Genomic DNA, 23,753 nt, shown 5'->3' with positions numbered 1-23,753 from the left:
CATCTTAATTCTAACCCAGTCCATCAACACCTACCCCCTAATAAACCTCTGTCCCCTCTAAAAAAAAAAAAAAAAAATTCAAGCCCTTTCTATTCGTCCTCACAAGGATGGAAGCACAAGAACAACGCGCGCACGTCACCGGGGGCTGGCCCATGGTTTATGGTACAGAGAAATCCGGACATTCTCCAAGCCCAACAGTTTATCAGCCCTAGCCTTTAATCTCAACATGAGTTTAACCGCCAATCCTAACCTATCATTAGTTCAACATCATGTCTTTTAAGGGCTGCAAATTTTATAGACTTTTCTATCCAGTGAGTAACTTTCCTATTAAAGCACTCAAAGCACTTACAAATCTGGCAATTTCCAGCTCAGAACAAACTATAAAGCAAATCGGTTCCGACTAGCCGGCATGTGCGATATAAAGTGTTTGACTTCTGCCATTGTGCTTGGGTTGGGTCAGCATTATGTGGGGGAGGCCAACTAGGATTCAGCCAAGCGTAGGGCTGTCACGATTATGACATTTTACATGACGATTAATTGTCACTCAAATAATTGCGATTAACAATTTAATTGTGTTTTTGTCGTTGACAATTACATTTCTGTTTGGCTTGTAGGCTTTGAAGTTGCACATGGTAGATATGACACATAACCTAACTATACAAAAAAATTACTGACATATTTGACAACTTTATACTTGAAAAAGAACCTTGATAGTGGAAATAGCCGATCTACAAGCTCACAACGCGTCGCGATGCTTTACTTTTTGACTTTTTTTTATATATGAAAATTTTTCATCATGGAAACGATTAAATAATTGCGATTAGACGATTATGTAATAATTGTGACAGCCCTAGCCAAGCGTATACAGTAGATATACAGTAGTTTCTGTCGGGTGGAACCCTTTTATGTCCAAAGCCAAGGGTCTTCAATAGGGGGTCCGGGGGGTCCTCAGAGTTACTACTGGGTCTGGGGGTCCTCCAAATCTTTGTGTTTTTTTTTTTCTTTCATTTTTTTTTTCACATTAACCACTTGAATCCTACAGCGTCCATATTTTGAGAACAACGCCTCGCGTACAGAGTGAAAGGTCAAATGTATTAAGTATTGACGGTTCAAGTGGTTAAATATCTGTAAACACAAGTTGACATGAATCCAAAATACACTGATGATCGTACTGTCAAGAAATGAAACTATATTGAATCTATGAAAAGGTTGAGGGGGTCCCTGCTCCATCTCTTACTTGTAGATATGCTATTTTTGGCTAAAGTTCTCAGAATATGGATGCCAGGGTTCAAGTGGTTAATATAAAAAAGGAGATGAAAAGATTCTATCACTCAAAGATTTGGAGGACCCCCTGTAGTAACTCTGAGGACCCCCTAGGGTCCCGGACCCCCTGTCGAAGACCCTCGAACTGCCATTCATTTATTATGGAGAAAACCCATTAAAACATGACACACGGAGATACAAGGTTTCTGGCCGACCGCGACGACAACGCACTGTCACAAAGGACCACGCACCTAGAATAATAATAACTGCATCTGAGGGCCAGAGCGAACATGTGGGTCTTAAGCAACCACTGCTTGCCTCCCTCCTTCTCCTCCTCCTCCTCCTCCTCCTCCTCGAATTGGACCAGCTGAGAAAACAGCGCTTTGCTACGCACACTGCAATGTGGCGAACTCCGCAGAGCAGCATTCCCAAACATGGAGTCCCACGGCTCACATCCCATGACTCCTATTTGGTCTTGGCTTGGCCCAAAGCTGACATCAACCTTCCCTCCTCCCTCCCCCAAAGTAACCACTCAAACCCACTTCATACTAGGGACGGGATGATATGAGAATTTCATATCACGATTATTGTGAAAAAGGAAATTGCGGTTTGCGGTTTACGATATCGCGATAAATTGAAATCCATTATCCTGGGGTGGAACATTTGCCAAAAAAATTGCAGATCTACAATCTCACAACGCGTCGCAACGCTCTGGAGATGTTCAATGGGTGACATGCTTCCACGAAACAGCTGAGGTACTGCTGGGTCACAACATGACCCAGGAATCACTGACAAATTTCAAAGAGAATGACAACACTGCATTTGAAGACATATTGGAAAAAGTAATCTCAACAAGTCATGTCTTCATAAACAAAGTCAAGGTGACAACATACCAAAATGAGAAACAAATGAACCACACAGTACTGAAAATCAACTGCTGCTCTGGAACACATGGGTAGTGTTCCAGACATCTAGGCTGGTAATCCAGCTTTTGCATCGTCACAGGTTCAAGTCCTGACTTGGCGACCTCAAGTCCCCATCTCTCTCCCCATTTCCTGTCAGCCTACTGTCAATAAAAAGCCCTAACTCACCAAGGCCCTGCTTGGCATTACTTACGTACATTTTATGCCCATATATGGAGATTCCTATATTGTCAATATTAAGGACATTATTAAGGATATTATGTTATCAATATTAAGGACATATATGGGAATGCCCATAATGTCCATATATGGGCATGTTTTGACATAACATAACTATCATGAAGGGGTCTCCATATATGAGTAACTGGTCCCATATACATCACTGGCCAGATGGCCAAGAATTGGCGCAACCTCGCCCTTTAGGGCGGGGTCGCATGTCACCCTGAGGTCGCAAGTCACCCTGAGGTGTCTTACTAGTACCTACCTCCAGATCATGTGCGTGCGTCACAGTGCGTGACACCATATCCCAGCTCAGCCGACCTGTTCTGACATCACAAATCTCAATGATGTTGCAGTCTCATGTGGTCTATGACGTCAGACATGTATCATGTCAGACGTCACTCATATCTGGGAAAATATGGCCACATTTTGACATCAAACATCTATGATGTCAGATGTCAGTCCTCTCCATATTTGGGAAAATATGGCGACATCTTGTCCAACTTAAACCTGGTCTGTGCATTTGTTTTGGTCAAAGTCGATCCCATGCCAAAGCGCCAGCGCTCGCCCAGTCTGCTGTCACCCATGGCGGATGCATACACGCGCCCATGTGCATGCGCTCAATTAGGGCATCTTACTGGTTCTCTCAGGTTCCGGGTCTGTCTACTAAATCCATGTAGAAAAAAAAAAGAAAAACGCCTATCATCCTAGTGGATTACTAACAGCAGTCGAGGAAAAAAGTACTCACATTAAGTAACAGTAGCAATACTGCAATTTGGAAATACTGCAATATAGAACTACAACATAGAAAAAGCGTCATCAATACAATGGAGACCAGTACCAAATTCTGGGCCCTGTGTACAAGGTTTCACTGCGGGCCCCCCATGAATGTTCTTCATAGGGGGAGGGGGTTTAACCCATTTAGACTGGGAACACATTATGATTACGCATTATTTTGTGCTTTATGGAAAAATAGCAAATAACAGTGCGGTACCGAGTGCCGCGCTGCAAGCTTGTAGATCTGCTATTTGTTTAATCATGAACATTGTGCAAGTCTTATAGGTCCTATATTTAAAATCCTTTTTTTTAACCTATGTTTCACATCTCAAAATATTTAGTTCCAGGGACCCCCCAGAAGCAAAATTTGAGTTACAAACGTTCGCTTAAAAAAATACATACATTCCAATGTTTGCACACATTTTCACGAATAGCAGATCTACAAGCTCGCAGCGCGGCACTGTGAGCTTATATCTGCTATTTTTGCCAGACCCATGAAATGGGTAGGCCTACATAAGCAAATGTCTGTCCGGGTTTTCTATATAAAGGGTATATATGATGATGACATGATGATGACATGCCTACAAAAGGCATGATGTCATAAATGATGATGACAGACAGGGGGTCTGGCACAACCAGGTTGACCTGGTCTAGTTCAATAGCTAAAAGTATAAAATAAGTAAGGCCCCTCCACCATGGGCCCTAGTAACTCAGTCCCACTTTTCCCCCCCTTGTTGTGATGTCCCTGGTCATCAATACAACGGAGAGCACAGATGATAATGTATTTTCTTTTCCTCCCCTCCTCCGCTCCCCTCCTGTTGTCTGTCAGTCCCAACAGGAGTGCAGTCCCAACAGGAGTGCAGGGAGAGAGACGTGAGCCAATGACCACCAAATGACCCGTGTTGCTTCAAGACCCTACGTGGAGTAACATGGGTGTTAAGCATCGGAATATTTGTCCCACGGCGCTTGTGCAAAGACACCTCCCCTGCCCCCAGTAGGCCAGTGATGTCATGTGTTCAAATTCACAGTTGCTTAAGCGCAAAGTACAGCCAGCTGCGGTCCCTGGCCAGAGAGAGAGAGTGAGAGAGAGAGAAAGAGGGGGGGCAGTGGTGTAAAGTAACTACAGTAAGTACATTTACTTAAGTACTATACTTAGGTACAATTTTGATGTATTTGTTTGCGACCGAAGGTCGCAGTATACCATGAGAAATGTCGCAGCTTGTCCGTCCGTCTTTCAGTACAGGAAGTGATGTCACGCGTCTTTTCGTATATATGGGTATCCCTGATCTATCAATGCTTCTCCTCCATTCAGGACATATCTGGGAATGCCCATATTTGGTAATGTCCATTTATGGGCATGTTTTGACATAACATTGTTGACTATCATGCAGGGGTCCCCATATATGTGTAACTGGTCCCATATACATCACTGGCCAGATGGCCAAGAATTGGTGTGACCTCGCCCTTTAGGGAGGTCGCAAGTCACCCTGAGGTCGCATGTCACCCTGAGGTGTCTTACTAGTACAGTGCTTTACTTGAGTATTTCCAATTTTCTATACTTTTACTTCAACTCCACTACACCTCGGACCCAAATATTATAATTTTCCTCCACTACAATTATTTGAAAACTTACTTATACTAGTTACTTTGCAGATATAAATTATAATAATATTATAAAATATACATTAAGCACTTTAGCCCTATTTTATACCTCAGCTATTCGAAAATAGACGATCTACACGCGTTGTGAGCATGTAGATCGGCCATTTTTAAACATTTCGTTTTGGTGCTTTAACTCATACAGTGCTGCCGGCCTCAAGGGGCGCTAGAGTGCCAGAAATTTCTCCTCTCCATAGACCTTCGCTCTAGCTTCCGTCGACACTGTCCCAAGTGCCTTGGGATTTCACTCCAGCCAATGCTATGGGTGACGCGGGGAGGAAGCTAGCTGACACGTAGCCAAAATGCTAACCCATTTAGAAGCCCGATCTAAAGCTATTTCAGTCGCTAAAAACTTTTTCTTTGGGTCTGTCTAAGAAAATCCTGTCTAAAGATGTGATTTATCATTGGAGTGGGCGGCACGATGCGGCCGTTAGCGCGACTACGGCCCGTGGATGGCCGAGTCTAAGTCCCGGCCATGGATGGAAATTTCGACCGGGGCTTCGTTGAGGCCTCCGATTAAATAATTCATTTTATTAAATATCCCGAACTAATTCGGGATAGGCACCCTGGCATACGTCACGCCGCCGACAGTATATATTGAGGTTTTTTTGGGGGGCTCTAAACTTTATTTTAAACCATTTTCAATGGAATAAATCGTCGGACCATCTAGCGTCTCTCGTTGGCTAGCGCTGGACGAGCAAGGACCACCCACGTTGCTCCAAGCAGCTCGGGGTAAGTAAAATAGCAAATAAAATATTGGATTGGATTGAAATAAAGCCGAACTTGTTCGGGATAGGCACTGTAAGAGTTAAGTATTCTTTGATGCCAATACTTTCACTCTTTTACTCAAGTATACATTTTGAATTCCAGACTTTTACTTATACCTATGAGAGTGGAATCCGCGTTCCACCAATGCATTTCAATAAGAGTGAAGCGGTTTCATGCCAGCAGAGGATTTCTGCAAAAAACGCTCCCTTCTCATTGAAATGCATTGGCGGAACGCGGATTCCACTCTCATAGGTATTTTGGTGTGAGGGCACCCTAACAGAGTATTTCTATGTTTCAGTAAAACGTGAGTACTTTTTCCACCACTGGAGAAAGGGGGGGATATTAAAGAGAGAGAGAGAGAGAGAGAGAGAGAGAGAGAGAGAGAGGAGCGAGGGGGCGTGTGACCAGGGACGTGCAGAGAATGTTAAAGAGGCAGGGGCTGAAATTTCTAACAGGGCCTTTTGGAGAAAATACACTGAACTAAGCATAATCAAGTGAATACTGGAGATGTGTACTGTTAACGGCATGGATTTCTACACAGAGAGGGCAATTCTTTCAACATGACGCTACATCCAAGTTCAGGAGAGTTTGGACAAGAGTTTGAATGCTGCCTTCAAGTAAGGCATGGAGAGAGGGCGGTTGCATTCCTTTCACCACAGAAAAAAACTGCATTCGTGGTCTGGAGAGAGGGCATTTTTTACAGACGGACAAAAGGGCAGGGGCTCAAGCCCCCTTTTTCATGTCTATGTGTGCACGTGCCTGCGTGTGACTCACCGTGACGGCTGCTATTACACAATCTGGCACCTTCAGAAGTCGATCAGGTATCATGATGACATCAGCACAGCGCTGCACGTACAGCATGTGCCGTCCCTTCCTCGCTCTCTTGGACGTGTAGAGAGAGAGACAGAGCTGATCCCGGGACCTCCTTCCACTCAGGGGTGTCGCACCAAATTCTGAGCCCTGGGTACAAGGATTCACTGCGTTATTTTGTGCTTTATAACTATTGAAAAATAGCAGATATACAAGCTCGAGCTTGTAGATCTGCTATTTTTGAAAACTTTGGGCAAGTCTTTGAAGGTTTTTCCAAAAAAATCTATGTTTCTACTGTATGTCAGAGGTGCTCAAACCTTTTCAAGTGAAGGACCCCCCAAAATTATATGTATTTGGCCACGGAGCTCCATAGTTCCAGGGACCCCCGCTAGAAGCAACGTTTTTGTTACAAATGGACCAGGACCTCCTTCCAGGGGTGTCGCACCAAATTATTTGGCCCTGGGTACAAGGATTCACTGCGTTATTTTGTGCTTTAACTATTGAAAAATTAGCACATATACAAGCTTGTAGATCTGCTATTTTTGAAAAATCGTGAACGTTTGTGCAAGTCTTTGAAGGTTTTTTGAAAATACCAATGTTTCTATGTCAGTGGTGCTCAAACTTTTCATGTGAAGGACCCACCAAAATGATATGTACAACATGGTCACGGACCTCCATAGCTCCAGGAACCCCCGCCGGAAGCAACATTTTTGTTACAAATGTTCACTTAAAAAAAGTACATACTGTATATTCAAAGATTTGCACACATTTTCACGACTTTTCAAGATCCACAAGCTTGCAGCGTGGCACTCGGTGTCGCACTGTGAGCTTGTAGATCTGCTATTTTTCAATAGCTAAAGTATACAATAATTCCAGGCCCCTCCACCTTGGGCCCTAGTAACCCAGTCCCACTCCCGCCCGCCCCCCCCCCCCCCCCCCCCCCCTTGTGACGCCCCTGCCTCCTTCCTTCCTGACTGGCCCTAGCTGCAGTTTCTCCTCCTGAGAACCATAAGGGGATAACAGAGGAGAGATCTAACTGAAAGTTAAGCAGCAGTTAAGCAATCAAAGGGGACCGTTTCCTAGTCATTGGGCACGGAGATGAAACGATTGGCAGAGACCAGAGTGTTATACAATGTTATACAAAGAGAGAAACCAGAGAACGAGAACCAAAAAGAAAATAGACGCATGTGGATCTCGGGGATCCGCATGGGAACGGCGTGGCTCCCATGTGGATCTTTGGTCTTCATCTGGCCAGCCTGATGTGACGTCAGTCATCTGTCCAGTGGTTCCCAAACTTCCCAAACTCCAGATCCAAAAGAGAAATTAGATGTTTTGTATTTGTTTATTGGATTTTCCATTGAAGCATTAACATCAAAGTTGGTACAAAGCAGACAACTAGCTTCCTCCAGTGCAAGCCATCAAATACAAAATTCGCCAATAAACGGAATAAATTATCACTCAAAACATACAGAGGATACAGGTTAGATTAGTTGCTAATCTAACCTGTATCCTAATCTAACCTGTATCTACCCAAAAGGTAGATCGTGATCTACCAGTAGATCACCAAGGGTGTGCAGGTAGACCATTTCCCATTTATTTCCCCCTAAAATGTAACGCCAGTGCTGCTATTCCAAAGCCACCCTCAGGCCCTCAGCTAAAACATTTTGGATGGGTAGATCATGTTGAGCTAGTCATTTTAACAGTTTCTTTGCCAGGGCCAAAATGGCCCCAAGGTCCCTGTGCCAGGATTTTGTATCTGTTTTTCTTTACTATGCAATGAAAAAAATATATATATTTTTTTTAGATTTTTTTCCCCCACAGAAACGGACACAGCTGTTGTGATTCAGTGGCAAAAATAATTTTGTCAATCAGACAAATGGTTCCAGAGATAGAGCTGAATGAATACAAAAAAGTGTCCATCCACTAGAATGGACACACATTTTCTCAATCAGCTAAACGAGGGAGCCAACACACAAACAGAGAAAAGCATCTCTCTGATCTCAGGTCATTTTGACATCTTAAAAAAAAAAATAATAATAATAATAATAAAAAAAATAATCAATTTTTATTATTCAAAAGCCGTCATTGGCACTGACGGGTTTTGCGATGATTCTCGTCAATTCTCGTCTGTGGCATGGGAAGAGTTAAAAGTATCTCACGTCAAAAAAGTGTGGGCACCCCTGGATTAGCACATAGGGTGCCCAGGATTAGTCAACATTTAATCGGCAGGTGCCCTTGGCAACCCGCCATTTTAGCTTCTTTTGAAGGCCTGGCAAAAAAGTAATCTGAGTAAATGTTATCCGAGTATGTCCTGTTTATTTTTACACTAGTGTTTTCTTTCAGTCAGGACAGTTTTCTAACAATCACAGGCATCAGTGCTTTAACGGCCGGTAGAGAAGGCCGCGTTTTAAACATGAAGGTGATTTTGTCACGATATGAGACAAGAGTTAGACCCAAGTGCAGAACTACGCAGGCAGGCAGGAGCTCAATGATGATTTATTAACAAACTCACAATACAAGGTGGCATTACAGCAGGACAGGAACACACCATGACAACAACTATAATCTTCTGGCAAGAGGACACTGATTCTGAACAGAGGGAGGTTTAAATAGACACAAGACTAACACATGATTGGTTGAAGACTAACAAGACACAGGTGCACACATTTGCTAATCACAGGACAGGTGAGACAAGACAGGCAGCGACAACACAAGGCAAACAGGAAACACTGGGACATCACTACAAAATAAGAGTATACACCAGACAGTACATGACAGATTTAAAAGTTAGATTAGGAGAAAAATGCACATTTGTGCAGCAGCGTTACACTGATGTGAATGAGGGAAACAGATTCCCGGTCACGTGATCTCGCTCGCGCTGCATTTCGGGAAATGGAGTGTTTTTCGTCACCGTGGTAGCTTTGTACAGTAGCTACAGATTAATACAGTTTACTGTACAACGCGTCGACACGTTGTGAGCTTTTAGATCCACGACCCACGGTTTGGAAAACAGTGAATTTTATGCCATATATACTGTATGCCAGGGGTGGGCAACTTTAATGATTGAGAGTGCCACTATATTTCCACACTCACTCCAGTGGGCCACATTGCATATTGTTACTGTTGAGCAAAAACCTCTCATCTCCAGTAAGAGAAGCAAAAATAGCCGATCTACAAGCTCAAAACGTGTCGCGCACGTTTTGAGCTTGTAGATCGGCTATTTTGAATTGGAATCCTGAGCTTGTAGATCGGCTATTTTGAATTGGAATCCTGAATTATCTTTTGTTATGTTTTAATCGGAATCTTGAAATGTAACATTTTGATTTAATTTCAAATGCATTTAGTTATTTTTACGTTAACTTTATGAACTTATACACATTGGACATAAAAAAGACTAACATTTTAATACTACTATACTAGTCATTCAACTACTAATATAGACTGAAGTAATTAAAGCGGGTCATGTTTGCATGTTTGGAATTTTGACAGCTGAAACCAATAATATATCAGTATTCAGATATTAACCTGCGGGCCACATTAAGTGAAGGTGGGGGCCGCATGTGGCCCCCGTGCCGCCAGTTGCCCAGGTATGCTGTATGCCATGTCTCCACGTTTGCGCAAGGTTTCAGCCTAATCTGAGCCCCATTGACTTCCATTATAAAATGTGCGTTGAATGCTTCCGAAAATATATAATATATATGAGGTACTTCTCAAACAAAGTTTAACACTGAGCTCCAGAAACACACACAGGCTGACCCTCTTACAGACAGCTAGCCTCTTGCCGAGCTACGCCGTAAAGATGTTATGGCGAGTCAGCACAATGTTGGGTAACATTATTACTAGGAAGTATATAGTGTACGTCAGGGGTTTTCAAAGTGGGTGACGGGGCACCCTGGGGTGCCGCGAGCTAATTTGATCATATTTGGAATTTATTTGGACACTTAAAACATATTCAAGACTAACATTTTAATACTACTATACTAGTCATTCAACTACTAATATAGACTGAAGTAATTAAAGCGGGTCATGTTTGCATGTTTGGAATTTTGACAGCTGAAACCAATAATATATCAGTATTCAGATATTAACCTGCGGGCCACATTAAGTGAAGGTGGGGGCCGCATGTGGCCCCCGTGCCACCAGTTGCCCAGGTATGCTGTATGCCATGTCTCCACGTTTGCGCAAGGTTTCAGCCTAATCTGAGCCCCATTGACTTCCATTATAAAATGTGCGTTGAATGCTTCCGAAAATATATAATATATATGAGGTACTTCTCAAACAAAGTTTAACACTGAGCTCCAGAAACACACACAGGCTGACCCTCTTACAGACAGCTAGCCTCTTGCCGAGCTACGCCGTAAAGATGTTATGGCGAGTCAGCACAATGTTGGGTAACATTATTACTAGGAAGTATATAGTGTACGTCAGGGGTTTTCAAAGTGGGTGACGGGGCACCCTGGGGTGCCGCGAGCTAATTTGATCATATTTGGAATTTATTTGGACACTTAAAACATATTTAGTATCATTTCAAACATGAAGTACAAAGGTATTTTCAGTCAGTTCTAACCAAAATGGCTATTATCTCAACGTTTTCCTGCCAACGTAATCGCTAAAATATGGCATAAACACCAGACGGAGTCAGCATGTGCCGTTTCACATACTAAACTGTGCGAACTTCGGTCGCAATAAGGTGTTGGGAGGGAAAATGTGGAATATATTGTAGGGGTGCCTCGGATGAAAATAATATTTATAGAGGTGCCCTTATAGCCAAAAAAGTTTGGGAACCCCTGATGTACGTGTTCACTTTCACTTATCCCGTGATTGGAAACAAAGCAGACATATTGTTTAGCAAAAACGAGCGCTAATTTGTCAGAGTGCTAATCAGAGGTAAGCAGAACTTGTTGCCTGCCTCGCCAACTACAACACGCGAGGGAAACGATATACGCAAACGTTGCGGAAATGCCCCAGCTGGATGGATGTGACTCCACAAAGGCCAAGGACATTCATCATTGGAGGTAGCCAGGGGCGTCACAAGTGGGGGGGAAAGTGGGACTGAGTTACTAGGGCCCAAAGTGGAGGGGCCTTAGTTATTTTATACTTTAGCTATTTAAAAATAGCAGATATACAAGCTCGCAGCGCGGCACCGAGTGCCGCGCTGCGAGCTTGTTGATCTGCTATTTTTGAAAAGTCGTGAAAATGTGTGCAAATCTTTGAATATGGGCTATGTACTTTCAAAGCGAACATTTGTAACTCAAATTTAGCTTCTGGGGGGTCCCTGGAACTAAATATTTTGAGATGGGGGTCCGTGGCCAAATACATATCATTTGGGGGGTCCTTCACATGAAAAGGTTTGAGCACCACTGACATAGAAACATAGGTTTTTTCAAAAAACCTTAGAAGGATCTGAAATCCTCCTCCGCACAAATGTTCACGATTTTTCAAAAACAGCAGATATACCCGCGCTATGAGCTTGTATATCTGCTATTTTTCAATAGTTAAAGCACAAAGTCTGAGTGAATCCTTGTACCCGGGGCCCAGAATTTGGTGCGACACCCCTGGAGGTAGCAGTAACGGAACACTGAACGCCAGTGTGTTGCCAGCGAAGGAACGCTACGCAAGCCAAAGCCACTAAGAAGGCTGGGGTTTGTGGCGTAAGACGAGGGAACAGCTTTTAACTTGCAACGGGGGGAACAGGGAATGAAGGAAGACATTTTTTGGTCGTGTCTTGGTAGTGTAAAAAATGTTGGACCAGTGGAAGAAAAGCTGGCAGTCAGGCTAATGATCGGTTAGCAAATTCCTGGCAATCGCTGCCGGCATATAGCCTATGCCCTCGGTTTTTTTGGACACAAATTCAGCAGGTCTTGGATGCGGCTGGGATTCGCAAATTCCATCCCACGTGATCTCAGTTGTTGCGTGTGTTTGATCACATGAAATGTGTTAGCGTTTAATAGGACATTCCGGCACACATATGAAAGAACCATATCTGTGTATGTATGTATAAAATATATGGGAACTAAAGTTGTACTTCAGGTCCGACTGCATTGACTCTAGTCACAATAACTGCGACCGAAGGTACACATTTTTATGGTCTATGATGGGTTTGCCGCTCTGACATCACGCTCTGGCTTCACTGTGATGTCACACTAACAGAATCCCTTTTATGTCAATATATCCCTGACGTCATCAATATTAATGACGCCATGTTAGAGAGATCCCTGTGATGCCAGGGGGAACAAAATCCCTTTTATGCCCATATATGGAGATAGGGAGATCCCTGTGATGCCAGGGGAACAAATCCCTTTTATGCCCATATATATGGAGATCCCTGATGTCCACATCCCTGATTTCCACATCCCTGATTTCCACATCACTAGTAAGACGCCCTGAGGCGTCTTACTTCTTGTAGATCTGCTTTTTTCACTACTTTTGTGCGACGGCCTTGTGTGATGAAGCAGGGCTTTGCTTTGCGAAAATATTTACAAATTTGAAACTTGGAGATACGAGATTTCTGCCCGACAGTGACGATATATATATATATATATATATATATATATATATATATATATATATGAAAGATTTTGGAAAAAATGTGGATAAAAGAAAACTGAAGCTGCACTCCAGACAGAGTACGAGGCAGACTGCCTGGACTCTTAACCAGCCTTCTGTAGTAACTCATGACATCGTCGCTTTGAGATAAGTGTTGGGAGGAAACCGATAAAGCTCTCCGCTCCGCTGTGTTCTTTCTCTCGACTGTCTCCTGGTCCCGCCCAGCTGCCAGAAACCTCCATGTCACGGAGAGGGAGGAAGTGGGGGAGCCGAAATGTTGTTGGAGAACATGCATGAAGGAAAACACAAGTCTTCCCAAGTGACCCTGATGGCTACGGGACAGAGGGTGCATTGGTCTGGGCGGGCAGCCAAGCCAAACAGCCTTTGGGGGGAGGGGGATTCTTAGCTGGGCACGGGGGAGTTCACATGAAGTATATATATGGAGGGGGACGAGGCGAGACGGGCCCCGCTATGGCGCAGCAACGAACGTCTGAGTAGCAGATGTTGAAAGTATTTTTTTAACGCACAAAAGTACAATTTTGAGTATTTCCAGTTTTTCATACAACAGTATATACTTTCTTTATATATATACTCTACTTTTTTTTTTTTTAAACATGTTTTTCATTTGCAGTTTGTCATATGTACCAACTGAACAGAGTGCAACATTTTTTGATTATCACATTTTAGTGACCAGATACATGTCGTCTCCATGTGTGTTTTCCTGCATCAAGTTTCCTAGATACAGTACCACACTTGTCTTCGGTATTTTGTATTTCAATATCTCCTTTATTATTGACCACACATCATCCCAGTAATTGTACATTTTTGGACAATTCCAAAATATATGTTTGTGGTCAGCATCCATGTATACAGTATACTTTCAAATGTTGTATTTGTGTCCGTCAGTCAACTCAGCGTATAGAATATAGCAGCAAGTGAGTCACGGTATGTTCTGGGAACTGATGGCAGGTGTTGCGCACCACCTCAGCAATAGGGATATAGAGTATTTGACAGCTTTAGTTAGTAGTTGGTTTTCAGAATATGACAACAAATCAACACATTAACTACAAATTAACTGATAAACAATAATGTATTGTTATAGGTTAAGTTACGAAGCACCGCCGTTACCAGCTGAAACATTAAAGTGACAAACACATGAATGTATTACTAATTACAATCCAATATGAAGGTGAAATGGGCAATGAGTACTTTTAAACATAGTTTTTCTCTCTTTAAATAATATAATCCTTTATTACGAATAGTACAGTGAAGATAGGACTGGGAACAGAGCGATGGGGAGTGACAGACAGCAAAGGCCGTCGGGCTTGGGAATCGAACTTGCGACTCGCTGTCAGGCTGCATTAGAGCCTATTTGTGGTACTGTATACTTGTTAACGTTTAGGCCATTGGTGTCCCGATGACCTTTTACTGTGGTGTCGTCTATTGTGGTAATGATACTTTTACACTTTTTAAAGAAAGAGAAAAAAGGAGTACTTCTTCTGCCACTGCTGAGAAGCCGAGAGGGAAGCCGTGACTTAATTACAGCAATTGTTTCTCTTGTGAGAGGGGTTTATTTAGGGTCTGGAGCCACAGCGATAAGGAGGAGCCACCTGGGCAAATTGACCTCATAGAAAACAAACATACACATTACTGTAAGTTACAAAGTGTGCACATACAGTACAGTACAATACCAGTCCACACGGTACACTTAGGGGTCCTTGAGTGGGTTCCAGCCAGGGACTCCCTGGGTCAATTTAACACAGAGGAAATAATAAGTGTAGATTGGGGTATCAAATGGCCTGATGCATTTCAAAGTGGGGGTCCTTTCATGAAATTAAAAGGCTTGAGAGTCACAACTGTGGAACCTCGGTTTCTTTCCTGCTCACACACACACTCTCTGTCGCACGCACACACGCGCACGTACGCACACACACACGTGATAGCCAGGCTTCTGTGTTCAGTGCAGCGGTGTGCACTGCCAAGTCACACAGCTTGAGCGGCAGGGAGGTCCCGACCCAGAGGGAGATGGTACGTGACAGAGAGCAGGCCTGAGTGGGAGCGTGTGGGAGCGTGCGTGTGTGTGTGTGTGTGTGTGCGTGCGTGCGTGCGACGTGCATGCGTGCGTGCGTGCGTGCGCGCGCACTTGGAGCAGGCAAGGTGGATAATTTGCAAATGTTCTCAGGAAAACATTTGTCTGTCTGTATGTGTGTGTGCGTGTATGTGCATGAACGTACTCTATGCAAGTGCACAGTGAGTGCCTGTGTGCGTTAGTGAGTGCCTGTGTGCGTTTCCAAATAATATGCGCTTAGGTTTGTTTGCGTGTAAAGGGAAGGTAGTGAATGAGAGGGAGAGAGAGAGAGAGAGAGAGAGAGAGAGAGAGAGAGAGAGAGAGAGAGAGGGAGAGAGATAGAGAGAGATAGAGAGAGAGAGGGAGAGGGAGAGAGAGAGAGAGAGAGAGAGAGAGAGAGAGAGAGAGAGAGAGAGAGAGAGAGAAGGGCAGAACATCTGACATCCATATGCTCATTTGGCTAAAACTATTTTAATCAAGTTTGTGGCTTTATGGAGCCTAAGCACTGTAGCTTACGGTAAGATACAAAATACAGCTAAAAAGAACACAACATTAGTTTTTCTCTCTTTGTTTGTGCACGCATGCGCGCACACGTGGTTATGTGTGTGTTTGTGCGAGCGTGAGAGCCCGTGCACGGTATACAAACTGTGCAATCCATTTAAGCTTGGCTCGTCGGCGGAGGCAGGAAAGGCAAGGAGAAGAGAGGAGAGATCTTCATGCTGCATCAGTCCTCCTCACTCCCTCTAAAGGCCACTTTTAACCGCACAGATTCGTCGACGATTCGGCGGTGGAAGGCTGCGGATAGCGTCGGTTGCCGAACGGGAGCTCATCGTCAGGTTTTCGGCAGCGGGTCGGGAGCGTTATCGACCGAGAACTGGGAAACTGGACTTGCTCGGTTTTGTTGAGTCGGTCCCTTGTCCGTCGGCAGTGAAATGAGCCAACGAGAGCGGATAAAATAAAAGACAACACACAATCCGCTGGTAGCTATCTGTTTGGCATACATACTGTTTCCACACAGTCACAGAGGACACCGAGACAACACACTACACACAACTGAACTGAATAAAGTGGGCGCGAGTGAACTGCGAGAAAGGTGCTTGATTGTATAATATCCACGTCCACGTTTCAACTGGGTCCAGTTTGGTTACAGTTGGCATACATACTGTTTCCACACAGTCACAGAGGACACCGAGACAACACACTAAACACAACAGAATAAAGTGGGCTAGTAATAGTGCAGCAGCTGCCCGTGTTGTTGTTGTTTTTTTCTTCTCCTCTGCACGGAGAACAGTCACGTACAGTGCCTCCGTGCCTACTAGTGGTTAGATTACCTCCTCTTTCAGCTGTGAAAAGCTGGATGTGTGCTTCAGCGTATGACGGTGCGTGTCGAGCATAGCAGACATACAAGCTCACAACGCTTCAAGTTCCGACATGTTGTGAGCTTGTAGCTCTGATATTTTCAATTCGCGACGTCACACCATCGTATCGTATGACAAAATAATACAACTGCACACAGCAGCGGAGGCAGAACGCTGAAGCAGCAACAAGCTGTTGTGACAGTGTCAGATCATGATACAATTTTAAAGGATTATGATTGGTTTTAAAGGTTGTTCTACTTTATCCAAATAATAATATTAATAATAGGCTTAATAACAGCATTTTCCGACAGCGACGGCATGCACAATTGCATACAGTAAGTACAGTCGGCATACAGTCGGCAGACAAGGTTCTGTGCAGTTCTTTGCAGTCCTTTGCAAGTTCTTTGCAGTTCTTTGCAGTCCTTTGCAAGTTCTTTGCAGTCCTTTGCAGACTTTTTGGTGTGGAGAGGCCTTAACTCTGAAAGTGATTTTCTCACCGTATGCTGCAGAGGAAATGATTCATTAGTGCCAAGGCCCAGTCGGGGTGGCTATTATCCCCAGATAAGAACCAGCCGTTTGTACCCTAGGCTGCTGCATGTGGAGCCGGGCGAGCGTGCACTGTGACGGAGGGGACGGGCCGGCGGGGCATATCGGCGGGGATGGAGACACACAGCGAGGGGAGGGGAGGGGAGGGGGGAGAGGAAAATAACTGGAATGGCAAAAGGAGGGATGCAAGTGGAGTGACTTGAGAGCAAGGGGTTACTGGAGGCCGGGAGGCTGGGAAGAGGTCGGGGGTGCTGGTTAGGGATGGGACGATAAGCGATGTTATCGTTTATCGCGATCGTTTATCGCGATAAAAAACACTTGCGATAATCATATCGTGGGGATTTGATTTATCGCGATATCGTCCTCCGTCATGCACTGGGATCAATTCACCTTTTATTTGTAGAGATGCATATCCGGTACCACTTAAACCAGTGTTTCATGTCCCAAGAATCCATGGGCACACCAACATAATACAGAGGTGTAAATATCGTCACTGTCGGGAAAAAACCTTGTATCTCCAAGTTTCAAATGTGTACGTTTCTTCGCAAAGTAAAGCCCTGCTTCATAATACAAGGCTGTCGCACAACAGTAGTGAAAACAGCAGATCTACAAGCACACAGTGTGTGCTTGTAGATCGGCTGTTTTAACTAGTTTAAATAATTTTTAAAATGATAAATACAATACTGGCTTTCAAGCAGTTTCAAGGGGCACACTTGACCCTTCTCAGGGGCACACCAAAGGTCCCCAGGCACTGTGGTTGAGAAACACTGACTTAAACCCTCTATAATTGGTAAAAGATACTTATAATATATGTACTTGATACAGTCTTTTTTTTTCACTCTATCAAATGTCTTTGCCAATGTTCCGCCCCAGGATAATAGATTTTGATTATTGCGATACTATCGTATATCGTGATTTATTTTGTCACAATAATCGTGATACGACATTTTCATATCGTCCCATCCCTCGCGCTGGTGGTGGTGGTGGTGGGGGGGTTCTCTCGAGGGGGAGGGAGGGGAGTCTCTGTGGCTTTGAGTGGAATAGCGCAACAGCTCTGAGACAAGCTCCCCTTTTCCTGGAAACTCCACGGGACGACTAGAGTTTCTGAGGTCGCCTCCTTAATTCTCACTGCTGTGCGTCTGTATCCACACAGAGCGCCCGGCCGCGTTCCTCTACTGACATCAACATCTACCAGCGGGGATGTAATGTAATCAAAGGCTGCATTGGCTTCTCCAAAAGTCACGCTAGGCTCGTCGTTGTCCAATAGCTTAGCCACCTTAAACCTTCCGTTCCTGTTGGCCAAATTTGGCCAAATTTGGCCAAATTTGTTTTTTCAAAAATAGCAGATCTATAAGCTCACAGCAAGCATTTGGCGTACAACGAGGTATAGATGACCTAGGTGGTTAACTCTTTTGGATTTGAGACACTACAAAATAGTGCTGTTAAGTGATGTAAACGTTTATAGCCACAAGACTAGCCGGGGTAACCAATGTTGGCGGGGTCAAAGTACTTGGAGACCAGTCTATGACATCACTACTGTCACTGTGACATAAGCAATCTCCATATTTGGGTAAAGTTTCAGCCCAAGCTGAAATGAACGTTCTAAAGTTTTTAATCCATCCATCCATCTTCAACCGCTTATCCGTAAACAGGTCACGTCCTGGGGAATCCAAAAGTGTCCCAAGGTCAGTTTGGAGATATAGGGCCCCGTTTTCGTCCATGCCTCACCCCTTCTTTGCCTTTTTTTCTGTTTTGAAAAACATTTTTAGCTGATCTACAAGCTCACAACAAATATCTGAAGTATTTTGAAATGTTTATCAAAAAATCACACCCAATGTGAAGCGAGCGGTGGTCGTGCTTGCATAACGTCTTCAGACTAGGATTTGAGTCTAGGATGTACAGTCTAGGATGTACAGGCTATGCTACACACACACACGTTTTGCTATGGCAAAACGCTGAGGAAAAAGGCTACAGACATATGACATATGACATCACTAGACAAACATGATGCTACGTACACACATTTTGCTATGGCAAAACGCTGAGGAAAAAGGCTTCAGACACACGCACAGCCACGTATAGGAGCGGTTTACCACCGCTCAAAAAGTTCAAAAAAGACAAAGACATTGGAGATAAGGGTAGGTGTGGCATGGATGAAAATATAGCTCATAATCCACCCATCTGATCCTTGGTCTGCTGCCCCTGGTAGGTTATTTCAAATCATTTGCGATTAGACAATTATGTAGTAATTGTGACAGGCCTAAAGGTCTTTGCACACTGCTGCGTTTTTCGGGTCGAATATCGGAGTGAATTTCGGAGCGCGTAAATAAAAAAATCAACCTCACGTTATGTCAATCACGTTTGCACACTGCCGCCCGTTTCGTATTCATTTTCGGACCAGGGTTGATTTTTTTCTGATTTTCGCAGCTGTCGCCAGACTCGCCACCGAGTCCCTTGCTCTCTCTTTCTTTCCTCTCTCTCTCCCTGGCCTCCGGATTTGGGATTTCCAGAACGCTACGAAAGACCACAGTGCAGTGTGCAACCAGCTTAACACTGCTATGAAAAGTGTCAGTCCAATCTGACCTGGGGTGTAGGCATGCATAAAAGACAGACAGACAGACAGACAGACAGACAGACAGACAGACAGACAGACAGACAGACAGACAGACAGACAGACAGACAGACAGACAGACAGACAGACAGACAGACAGACAGACAGACAGACAGACAGACAGACAGGCAGGCAGGCAGACAGACGGACGGACTTCAACTCTCTGTGTTATCTAACATATAATTTTCCGAATGTCTGTCTGTCTGTCTGTCTGTCTGTCTGTCTGTCTGAGTGTCTGTCTGTCTGAAACCGCGTTTCTCCTCAGTGGCTGGAGCAATTGATCTGAAATCGCATCACCATCAGCATATGAACACACCTGGTTCTGGCCCTGTTACAGATGTTGTCCAAAATCATGCAGATCGGTACACAGTATCTCTGTAGCCGTTAAATGGAACAGGTATTTCTTACATTGATGCTCCTACATATTAGCATGCAAGCACCAGTTAAAGTTACTTTCCATCCCTCATATACTGTGTGCACAGTGCACATCCCATAATCCACACACTGCACATCATTTCGGAGCTCATATCTTTGAACGGGTAAGGGCTAGTTAATGTAGATGAATGGTATTAATGGCTTCACCTTTTAGCATGCATTAGGTTAAAGCAAACACTCTCGACATTACACAGAGAACACATATACAGACCAGAACCACGTAGGTGAGTGCCAGCGTGGGTTAGATAAAGTGTTGAGATAAAGCGGCGGCAAAACTGTGGTCATTGAACTTGTGGCATCATCAGATGCTAAAGTAAACAGTGTCTGTCTAAATTACACTGCCAACCTGAACTTAAACAGAGAGCTTCATTTATGAAACATCCTCACGTAACCTCCCAAACGTTGTCCATCTAGTCTCACCTCCAGCTGTCCAGAGGATTGGCAGGCTCGCAAAACTTCTTCGAATAATGCCGGTTTGAAGGTTCTTAAAACATACATAATCACAATGGGAACATCCGCACTGATTGATTGAAGACTTTATTAGAAGTTTGCATAGGAAAAAGGTACAGTTTCTTGATGGTACAGTTCACTGGGACAAGGTCTACTAAAAGGAGATCCTAGAAAAGACAAAGCTTATTTCCACAGGAAACTCACAAAATACGTTTTCAAAGCTTTGATGCATCGCAACAGCAATCACAATAATGAACACGTTTCGGCCCTCCTGCGACTTCGTCAGCCTCAATATTCTGATGAAGTCCAGAAGAGCCAAAGCGTTGGTTATTGTGATTTCTGCTGCGATGCATTAAAGCTTTGAAACCTATTATCTCTGCCAGGCCGAAGGCCCGGGACGGAGATTTAGTTTTTGCCCCTGTGTGCGTGTATGTGCATGTGTGTCCGTATGCATGTTTTTGTGATTCTGGAGCTAATCTCGCGAACCGCTGGACTGATTAGCATCAAACTTCTCCATAGCGCACACCTCCAAAAGCTCTTTTACTTCTGCCCATAGGGGGCGCCAAGATGTGACAAGTCTTAACAATATGTCATAGAAACACTATTTTCCCCCTGCCGCTTACTTGGATCCCAACAGCTACAATCCACTACTTACACAGCTCCCAACCCACCCTGGCAGAGATATGTACTCCACAGAGCGCTCCTTTCTATTGTTTTGTGAGTGGTGCCAGCCCCGTCTGTCCATATGTCTGTCTGTACTCCATATCTGTATGGCCTCAACAGCTGCAATACCGCTGGGTGACCAACCTCCAAGTGGCGCTGTTGAGCAGCCTTGAAATGTTTCAAGTGATAAGGGCCAGTGTCCTAGAAGAGAGAGAGTTCTGACACTTACGTCGACTCCCATTGTAAGCGTGGAAAGCGGACTCGACGTCACTATTTAGCCTACTGGAGTCTGGTGATATTCCTTCCTAACAACAGTCAGCTGCTCTTCAGCCTCGTCCACCTCCATTGTAACCGAGGCATTTTCACTCGCTAAGTAAACTAAATCACGTCTTTTAACGCATTCACAGGCCTCTCCAAGTTAATTTAAGTCCATTTTGAAGTCAATAAGTCAATATTCTTACGAGAAACATTAAATAGAGCCGATTACGTGAAATAATAATGTTGCCTAACTTGGAGAGGCCCGTGAATGCATTAAAAGGGGGGAAAAGACGTGATTTAGTCTACTTAACAGCGAGTGAAAAATGCCTCGGTTACAATGGAGGTGGACGGGGCTGAAGAGCAGCAGACTGCTGTTAGGAATGTCACCAGGCTCCAGCTACGCAACTTCCGCTTTGCAGCGAGATCAAAGCGTGACGCTACTCTCCTCTTGTGCTACTCTGATAAGGGCTAGTGTCCATAGTGTCTACAACAACCAAACTTTTCGTCGGAACGGCCCGCTTCAACTACAAAATGACGTCACTCGCAACTCCTGAAAAGCATCACCCCGAAATTTGAGTTCGGAAAGCTGCGCGTCTGAAGGTCGGCACCGCTCACTGGGATTTTTGTTTTGTGAGGTAGGATGTTCATTCTGTGATCTATTCTCACACTGCTGATAGGAAAGAAAGTGGCATCTGATTTACTGCCAAGTGGAATGCAGTGTTGTTTAGCCGAGAGAGAGAGAGAGAGAGAGAGAGAGAGAGAGACAGAGAGACAGAGACAGAGAGAGAGAGACAGAGAGAGAGACAGAGAGAGAGCTGCTGTGTGTATTTAACGATAAAACGGTCACTTCCCAGAAAGGGCAGAAAAGCCTGGAGGGAAGAACAAGAGTGAAAGAGAAGAGTCTAAGTGAAGATAAGACTGGAAGGCTTAGATATTCTTTTTACCTCCCACCGACTGTGTGCAGGGGCGTCACAAGGGGGGGAAGTGGGACTGAGTTACTAGGGCCCAAGGTCGAGGGGCCCTAGTATGTTATACTTTAGCTTTTGAAAAGTTGTGAAAATGTGTGCACATTTTTGAATATAATTATGTATTTTTTAAGCGAACATCTGTAACTAAAGTTTTGCTTCTGAGGGGTCCCTGGAACTAAATGTTTTGAGAGGGGGATCCGTGGCCAAATAGATATAGACTTGAAATATTCAAAGACTTTTTTCACGATTTTTCAAAAATAGCAGATCTACGAGCTCGCTGTGAGCTTGTATATCTGCTATTTTTCAATAGTTAAAGCACAAAATGTGAGTGAATCCTTATACCCAGGGCCCAGAATTTGGTGTGACAGCCCTGACTGTGCGCGCGCGCGCGTGCGTGCGTGTGTGCGTGCGTGCGTGCGTGTGTGTGTGTGTGCATGCTCGCGCACGTGTGTGTGTGTTGGCAGGTGAAAAGAGAGTGCAAGAAAGAGTCACAGATGAAAGTGTGCAGGGGTGAGTGGGTGGTTAACAAAAACAGTGCCGTTCAGTGATGTCACATCATGACATGTAACCTTGTATTGCAGCAAGATATATTTAGCACTAGTAGCAGGGTACTTCTTGGATGCCAGTTGTCAGCCCAATAAGCCGCCTTTACTAAAAGTATAAAACATTTAAAAAGGGATTGAATAGACTTTTAACCTCAATATTCAACCTCCCACGACTACAGTGAAGTGCTCTGTGTGTGTGTGTGTGTGTGTGTGTGTGTGTGTGTGTGTGTGTGTGTGTGTGCGTGCATGTGCGTTTGATGAGAGAGAGAGAGAGAGAGAGAGAGAGAGAGAGAGAGTATGTTTCCATTGTGACCTTACACCTCAGTTGGAGCCTGTAAATGTGTAGCAAATTACAAATTAGATAAGTGTTTGTGAGCTATAGGTCTGGGAACACAGTGTTTGTGAGCTATAGGTCTGGGAACACAGCAGCCTCGCCAGCCTGCCATTCCATGCCGTGAAATTGCTTTGTGTCCCCAGCAACATGCTGCATGCATGATGCATCTTGTAAAACCATAAGAATGTGTGTGTGTGTGTGTGTGTGTGTGTGTGTGTGTGTGTGTGTGTGTGTGTGTGTGTGTGTGTGTGTGTGTGTGTGTGTGTGTGTAGTGGTGGAAAGTAACTAAGAACATATAGCCTACTCAAGTACTGTAATTCATCTGCTATTTTTGAACAATCATGAACATTTTGTGCAAATCTTTGAATTATGTATTTTTAAAGCGAACGTTTGTAACTCAAAATTTTGCTTCTGGGTGGTCCCTGGAACTAAATATTTTGACATGGGGGTCCGTGGCCGAATACATATCATTTTGGGGGTCCCTCACATGAAAAGGTTTGAGAACCACTGACATGGTAGTCTCTCAAAAACAGACTAACTGAGCTCCAGTTA

At 44.2% G+C, this 23,753-nt stretch overlaps 1 protein-coding gene and 1 long non-coding RNA gene across 2 annotated transcripts in view; both read right to left on the bottom strand.

The window, feature by feature from the left end:
• Positions 1–6,563, bottom strand: part of LOC308305426 — a 135,319-nt gene extending 128,756 nt beyond the window's left edge. The window contains exon 1 of the long non-coding RNA XR_013963114.1: positions 6,384–6,563. This is a non-coding gene — a long non-coding RNA (uncharacterized lncRNA). The remainder of the gene's footprint in view (positions 1–6,383) is intronic.
• The window catches only part of dnajc17 (DnaJ (Hsp40) homolog, subfamily C, member 17), a 337,059-nt gene that overhangs the window by 183,627 nt on the left and 129,679 nt on the right, over positions 1–23,753 (bottom strand). The gene's annotated exons all lie outside the window — the stretch shown is intronic.

Source organism: Nannobrachium achirus (assembly GCF_963921795.1).
Source record: "Nannobrachium achirus genome assembly, chromosome: 20".
Classification (NCBI taxonomy): domain Eukaryota; kingdom Metazoa; phylum Chordata; class Actinopteri; order Myctophiformes; family Myctophidae; genus Nannobrachium; species Nannobrachium achirus.
The sequence above is the reverse complement of the archived record's forward strand: the minus strand, read 5'-3'. Positions and strand labels throughout refer to the sequence as shown.